This window comes from Ischnura elegans, chromosome 3, assembly GCF_921293095.1.
Source record: "Ischnura elegans chromosome 3, ioIscEleg1.1, whole genome shotgun sequence".
Lineage (NCBI taxonomy): Eukaryota > Metazoa > Arthropoda > Insecta > Odonata > Coenagrionidae > Ischnura > Ischnura elegans.
The window spans coordinates 65,318,952-65,327,008 of NC_060248.1; positions in this window are offsets into that span (position 1 = coordinate 65,318,952).

The window sequence follows — 8,057 nt, forward strand, 5'->3', positions numbered from 1 at the left end:
TATGAAACCTAAACTTTAACTAAATCCTCGAAAAGAATGTCATTGCGAAACTGATAATGTAGTGCTATATTAATGCTTTTGACATTATGGTATATGGTGAGGTTATTAACGATATAGAGCATGGAAAATTATTTTCATCTGACATGAAAATATCTTTTTGCAAAGTTAATAGGTTCCTGAAAGTGATAACATGAGCGAAACACCTTTTCTGGTTTGATCGTTGAAGGTTCTCAAGACTTTAAATAGACGCCATGCACATTTCATCGCGGTCGTATGAGTCGCCCATGTTATCGTTTTCCGCTGGTGTTGACATCACCCGTGCCTCACTTGACTTGAATTCTAGTGCGCTCACTGCTGTCTCTCCATCTTGACTTACGGTTCTCTTATATCTTTACGCCATCTGGCGTTCGCTCTTTCCTTTCTCTTTTAATGCTGTCCATCTCCTTTCCCCCTTGTCAATTCGCTGGTTCTCCTTATTTCCCTCTCATTGGCCTCGCAAGGTAGGGTTTCCACAGCCCTTCATCTCATTTGTACCGTGAATAGTGAACATAAGACCCGTCATCCACTCCCCTTCATTAATCTTTCCATCTACTTATTTTTTACGGCCTCCATATTTTTTGTTACCGGTGCAGATATTCTCTCGGCTTCTTCCGCTTGAGCTCAGATGCAATGTCCCCGTACTTTTTGCACTTTTTTTACATTTCCGCTCACCTGATACCAAAAGAGAGGCGTTTCACTGATGAAAAAATGCAGCAGAACAGTGGTGGGACTATTTAACAGGATTTGCAATTTTCTGACGAGCCATTCCATTTGACGTTTGTGGTATCTAAGGGCCTTAATGCCCTTTAGTGAGGGCGCTGTAATTTAAGCGATTCTCTGCACTTCTGGGCATTGTGAACAGGAATCAATTTAAACCTATGAATCAATATTCAGTTAATTTAATACCCAATCCATTGGAGTAAAAAATTATCTAAGGCCATAAATTTGTAATTGCGACAAGAGAAGGTAACTTAAAATATTACCATTGTTTGAATTGACATGCTGTAGATTTTTTGGGGACTTCGATGTCTTACTGCTCCAATTTATAAACAAAAATGCTTACAGAAAAAGGAATCATAAGTATGTATTTGAATCTTTACATATATCATAGAAGAACATTAATTGGTGTCTTGAGTAAATTTAATTTAGTTATTTTTTAGCATTTGATGCATTTTTACCTTTTTATTCCAGCATTTGATGTATTTTGTCCTTATTATGGTTTACAGGAGTCTTATTATTTCATTGTCTCCTAAAGTTCATATTTATAGTTTCGTAACATTATCATTTCACCAACAGAGGATTCTCCTAATTCAAAGTTATCTTCGATGCGGTGGAACGGAACTTTTTCCGACCTTTAAGTTTATTTCTCGTTGTCCCCTCTCCTATTTTCGTATGTTAGAAACTTAGCAGAGTTTCATACTTTCGCTTCTTCATTGGCTGCGCTCTTGAGACTTTAAACTGCAAATGTATGAACAGTGGACTGAGTGGTAAATCGCATCTCATAGCTGGAGCCAATCAGTTGCTCATTCAAGTCAAAGATGAAGATAGCGGCGAAGTGCATCGGTATCTGAACTCCCCCAATAACCTAGTAAATTAATTTTCAAAAATATAAATATCTTGTGTGTAAAGTGAACATTTCATAGGGAGCTGGGCCTTACACTCCCTGGAAAAATGGTGTAATTCCACCAATAGGTACGTATGTTATGTTATTTTATATTTATGCAGCCATCCATTGTGATATTACATGTGTGCAAAACTCGATATGAAATTACCACCCATCTGGTTTTCCGTCCTCTACGTTACGTGGAATATTTAACCATTTTAAGTTCCTATTTACCTAATTTCTAACCATTTTAATGCCTCCTGAATGTACAATATTACTAGATAAATAGCCTGGATGAATAAAACATTATACCACGAGCCGCTTATTATTATGTAACGTATGAAGTCAATCACAGAAATATTTATGTTTTGGCTTAATATTGCGGATGCAGTCATTTTCAGCGCTTTCCGTTTGTAATACAAAATCTTAACTTACGAGAAAACCTACGATCAAACAAAAGAAGAAAATCAAAATATTTCATGTAATACGAAAATTAGCTTCTCAAGATTTATTGCACATATTAAATTTTCTTGCATTTTTACGACCAAATATGTTTTACCATAGAGTACTGATGATAAGTTCAACTTCTGTTAGTAAACCACAATATATTAATGTATATCTCCATTGAAACTAAAATAAGCGAAGTTTTCTTAATGCTCGGCAATATGCATTACGTCTCAAATTATGATCACTAATTGAACCACACGACCGGTGTAGGCAAAGACGTTCTATTTGTGGATGAGCTGCTTCTATTTTGCCCTTCAAGATCGCAAATAATTAGGTCGGGATGTTTTTCTATAGCACGGTAATAAATCATGCCAATCTTTATTTACGGCTTGGCTTCCTTTCTTCGGCAATTAGCACTCCTGTCCGCTAAAATTGTCCGGGCCATGTTACGATTCCCCAGAACTCGTCCTCAACCTCGTTACATGATGTAGATGAGCACTTCGATTGAGCAATATTAATCCGAGTATGCGTCGGAGGAGAGAGAATCTCCGTCTCTGGATAATCGATTGCCTAGCCTGCCAGGTAGGAGGCCGTTAACCCAAGCAATTTTCGACCCCGTCTCCTCACCGCAACTTGCTTTCATTATTACGCTCATTTCTCCCTCCTCTCTTTCTTCTTCCTCCCTTGCTCCTCTTTCACCGTTTCGCTCCACTTGGCCTACCGTCTCCAATCCCACCCAGCCACCCAGCTTAGGGTGGATAAGGAGATCTCCTTGCCGGGGGATTCCTCCTTGCACCTCCCTCAAGAGAGTCCTCCGCCCTAATCGTCCTCCTCCACTTCTTCCTCCTCCTCCTTCGCTCGCCCGCCCAACTCCCATCTCCCCCTCTCTCCCCGCTCGGCTTACCTTCTTTCCTCTCCTCAGCTCCACCTCATCCCCACGACCGCTTCTCTCCCCCTCTCTCACTCTTTCTCCATCCTTGAGGGCCTGCGTGAATTATGGAGGCGATAAAGCGGCCGCCTGGCGCCGCCTCGCTATGGGGTCGGGAAAAGGTGGAGACTGTGGAGTGAGTTGACAGGAGGTTCGGGAGAGGAGGAAGGGGAACTGAAGAGAGGGATGGGTTGGTCGTCTGGGGTTTGGGGGGGGGGGGGAGGGGGAGGGTTTGGATCTAAGGGGGAGAGAGTGGGTCGGAGGATGGACTCGAGAGAGAGAGGGGGTGGTTGTGGATGGGTGGGAAGCGGGGTAATGTTTAAGAGGGAGGAGGAGAGAGCGGCTCACCGCAGCAGATAAAGGGAGCTAACAAGCCGTTCCCCCCCTTCCCAACCTCCTCCTTTTCGTCCCCCCCTTCTCGCGGCTCCACCTCTTCTTTCCTTCCCTACTCCTAAGAGACCTGCCTCCTTCCTCCCGCCCATGACTTCTCCCGCTGTAATCGTTCCTTCCAGGCTCCATTGCCTCCTCCCCGTATTACCCAGCAACGGTTTGCTCATTGTAACTCTTTCTTTTTTTCTATTTCCTTTCTTTTCAAACGGCGACAAACTCCGATGTGCACTGCATTGATTCGGGGATCGAAGAGGGCGGCGGTAAGAGTCGCCGGGTTGAGAGAAACTGCCATAAAAGAGCTCAAAAGGATCACATAGTCTGCACCGAAGTCTGGGATGGGTCTCTCTCTGAGATCGCAAATTCAATGTTTCTACAAACCTTTAGGGAGGGAATGAGTGATCGAAGTTTACTAGCGGGAATATTATGGGAAAGGCTCACTATCCCGCTTTGCGACGGAAGCTATGACCGGCGAAAATATTTAATTTACAGAGGTTTTGGAGAAGGAAATTATTTTATGCGTGGATATGAGTTTTCAAGTTGCGAATTCTTAAGATGTCTTTCAGCTGGCGCCTACGGCGCTCAGGGAAAGGAGTGATATCATTTTTTGGCATTAAATATCAATAAATTGGAAAAAAGGGAATGAATAAAACTTCATTCTCGATATACTATCAGTATTAAATTTTTATGATCCCTGGATTAGCCGAATCGCTACAAAAGGAAATTGAACTAGAAGAGAAATGTTTGAAGAATCCTTATTAACACTTCCTGAAAATTGAAATAGCGTCTTGATTATTTATTGTGCAATTTATTTTAAGTAGTTTTTCAGTGCCAGGAATTAGCTCTGTAAATGGTGTTAAGGGAGAAGATGCATATCTTTGTTACTGCTAAAAATTATTTTAATGAAGCTATTTCAGGAAAAAATTGCTCCGAAGCTGACTTTTTATTAGATTTTGATTTTTATCGAAGGATCTGGTAGTTAGCAATAGTTTTCATCACAACAGCTTGATTTTATGCCAGATTTTGTTATGGTCATACTTTGCTGTGATCATCCGCAAGTAAGCCTGTCTTTATAGCATTTCCAAGACTTCGTTTTCTCTGAATTATGTCTTTATATTTCCCGAGAAATTCTTTTCTAAGTATGGTAATACACTTTCCCATGTACATCATTAGTCATTTATATGAGTCTTCGAAGAGATCAAGGAAATTATTGGCTAAACTTTATTTAGGGTGCCATATAATTTCGTAATATCCGTCCATTATTTGCTGTCACTTATCTATTCATACAATCGAAGTAAATCGAGGAATTAGTCATTGTATTTTTGCAAAAAACAATACACTGGTTCCATCTGCTTTTGATCAGCGACACATTTTCCTCAAGTCGTGCGAAACGTATGGGCGCTCATGTTTCTTGTTTCTTTGCACAGTGAATGCTCGACTGAAGAGTGAGCCATCTTGCCATGAGATTGACAGGCTTTTTGAGTTATTGAGTGGACGCCATTAATTCTTCACCTTCCCCAGTTCCATTATGCGTTGGTGTGATGCGCTTCGGTTTCTTGTCAAGAATGTATGACGATAAGCGCCTCATATCTCGTTCCCTCCTTCGTTTTGGCTCGTGTAATATTGCGCATTTTATTACCCTAAATCTTTATTTCCTTGATAACATTACACACTTCAGTCATCAATTTTTCTTCCATGGAGTCTTTCATTGGTCTCATACATCGCCACGGTTGATAATCTTCAATCATTACCTCTCTGCGCTTTGTTGTTTTATTAGAGCTTTATTTGGGTAGAGCTATTTGGCAGATACAACCAATAATTTCATATTTTAATCTCATGTTTAAATTTCATGTTTAACTGATTACACTGATTCAGTCTCGCGCGAATGGTTCATATACCACAATAAAATTGGAAGTCGGCCATCTATCCGTGGGTCTTCAATCATTGATTCTTCGATCCCTCTCAGATATAACGTACTGCGCTGCGCATAGAATGGATTTATGTGCTCGGGGTATTATCCATATTCTGTTTCAATCTCGAAGGTCAGGGCGGCACGTTTGATCATTGACGGGAGGGAAGCCTATCAAGTTTCAAACTTTCCTCAAGGACTTGCATCATAAGTTAGCCAGAGATTTTTACTTCTGCACAAGCAAATAGTGATGACTCTACTGAGCCGGATTAAAATATTTTCGGATAATTGTTGCCAATAATTTTAACTCTCTGTCCTGTGTTTTGTCGCATATTTATCATGTAGATTATCTGGCATATTTTTGTAGTTCGCGAATGAGCAAGCGTGCTGCATTGTTTATGAGCTTTTAACTTTTCCCCAACTTCAGCTATTCGAAAACCAATGCAGAATAAAATTTGAGTAATTATATCTTTAAAAGAAATATTAGGTTTTAATTTCTATATCATCACTGGACGTGCTTTGGTCATTCAGTACCTCTTGATTCTAGTGGTGTGTAATCTACCATTTAATTGTTTAGAGAGAACTGCATGGGCATTTAATGTTAGATGAAAGCAGTGAGTCAAAATTTGGGGATAAAATTTTTAAATTGTTGGAAATAGTCTCTCAATAATATCATCTGCATGCCAATTATACAGGAGGATGTGTTTCGTGAGTAAGTGGATGGTTCTTAAATTTTAATATGAATGGATTATAAAAAATACCCCATGTTAGGTGTTATCGCAACATTAAAAATGATTTCTTGTCTCTGCCAAATAATCCTCTCGGGTGTTGGGAAAAATGAAGCCCGAAGAACAAATCGCTCTCTTATGTCAATAAGTAACATCTCAGTCATTGCATAAATAAAATTTTATAGCAAAACTTTGATTTATTTATCTACTCTTGACAATTCTAATCTTTGATGAGGCCGAATGGAAGTAATCAGCATCCTCATACTTTCATCATATGTGCCACACGCCTGAACACGGCGTCTTTGCGCCTATGGTTTTTGTAGTATTGTTTCATCATCATTAGACCTGATATTGGTTTGACGCAGCTCTCCATTCCTCTCTCCTATCCGCTAACCTTTTCATAGCGACGCATAGTATTGTTTATAAGGGGTAAATATTATTAGTTTTTAATTTTTTCGATTTAAAGATAGAAATATTGCATATTTTTATTAATCTGATTTCTTCAGTAGTCATCCAATAGATGATGCCACCAAATATTTATACATTAGCATAGTTTCATACATTCACTATCATATGGATTTTCCTCCTTCTGGGCATTTAACAATATCATTTTTATTTCAAATCCATTATTTTGAATCGTTCCCAAGCATGGGTGTGGAACAACATCTCGACATTTAGGTTGAATTATACTTGACTAATCATTTCCTTTCTCGTTGCTCGTATTCCGAATTGACGGTTACCTAGTTGAATTTATTAGCCGTTAGATATCGGTAGAGTATACTTAACTTTCTTCGAGGAATTAGCTCTTCTTTTTTATTTACTTATTTGAATGTATGAAGACTAATTATTTAGGTTGCGACTTGTACACTTCTTTCATTATTTATGTAAGCATGTTTAATTAATGCAAATGTTATCTTAGCTCCCTAATGAGCAGCACTGGATAATGTGACTTGGTTCCGGGATGATTTGCATGAGAAGAAGGAAGACCTTGAATTTATCACCAACCTTTTCAGTTAGTGCTTTAGAGCAATCCCTTATTGCGCTGATTGGAATTTACTATCCCTCACGGAACACGCTAAAACTATGCACCGATGCAAGTAGTTTGATTCATATATTTGTGTTTAGTTTACATCACGCTTTGTCTAAAGAAATTTATTCGCATCCTTTCTGAGATGCTTATAGAGAGCTCGGAATCCCTTTACAACATCTTGCTCTCCAGTCTGTTGTCTTGGATATCTCCCAAAATTCATCCGATATTTTTTATATGCGCTCTAGCTAGGCAAAAATAGTGTTTCTTTAGTCTTTTTTTGTCTCATTACCCCCAACTTAATTCTTTTGACTACCGATGTGACCTAGGACCCGAGTCGCCAGGGAGGACCGTCGCTAGCATGGGGAGAGAGACGTGGCCACCCCAACGCAGAGCAACAAGTATCCCCCCCCCCCCAACCTAATCCAGTCCTCTCGGCCTCGCATTTGTTTTGCGGTTGCGGAAGGGGACATTTCCTGCCGTCTCGTAAATAATATACGCGCGAGAGAGCGTGCGGGTGGACTTTAATGGTAAGGACACGGAATAGAGTGTTTCTATCCCCCACAGAATCAATTAATCTTTTACCGCAAAGCAAGTATCCGTTGTTTCTTGCCTCAAGTACTGCCATCCTGACCTCAGCAATTCAATATTGTTGATTCCTCGTGCGCGGATACGCCGCCACCTGTCATATCAATCGTTCTTCATTATATTTCTCTGTTATTCTCCATTGATCATGGTAGCTATGTAACGAAATCGACAATACTGCGCGGAAAATTTCTGAAAAGACTCGGAGATGAGAGTTTTTCGCTTCAGAATGGTTATTTGACATACCTGTATTTTATTGTCAATAATACCTTCCCCAAATAAATACTTGTGTGAGTAGTTGCAACTTACGTAACTGCTAAAATATGGACAGTTCAATGCTACAAAATTAAACTATTGATTCTCTAAGCCTTATGAGACGATCATGGCGCCATTTTCATGTAACT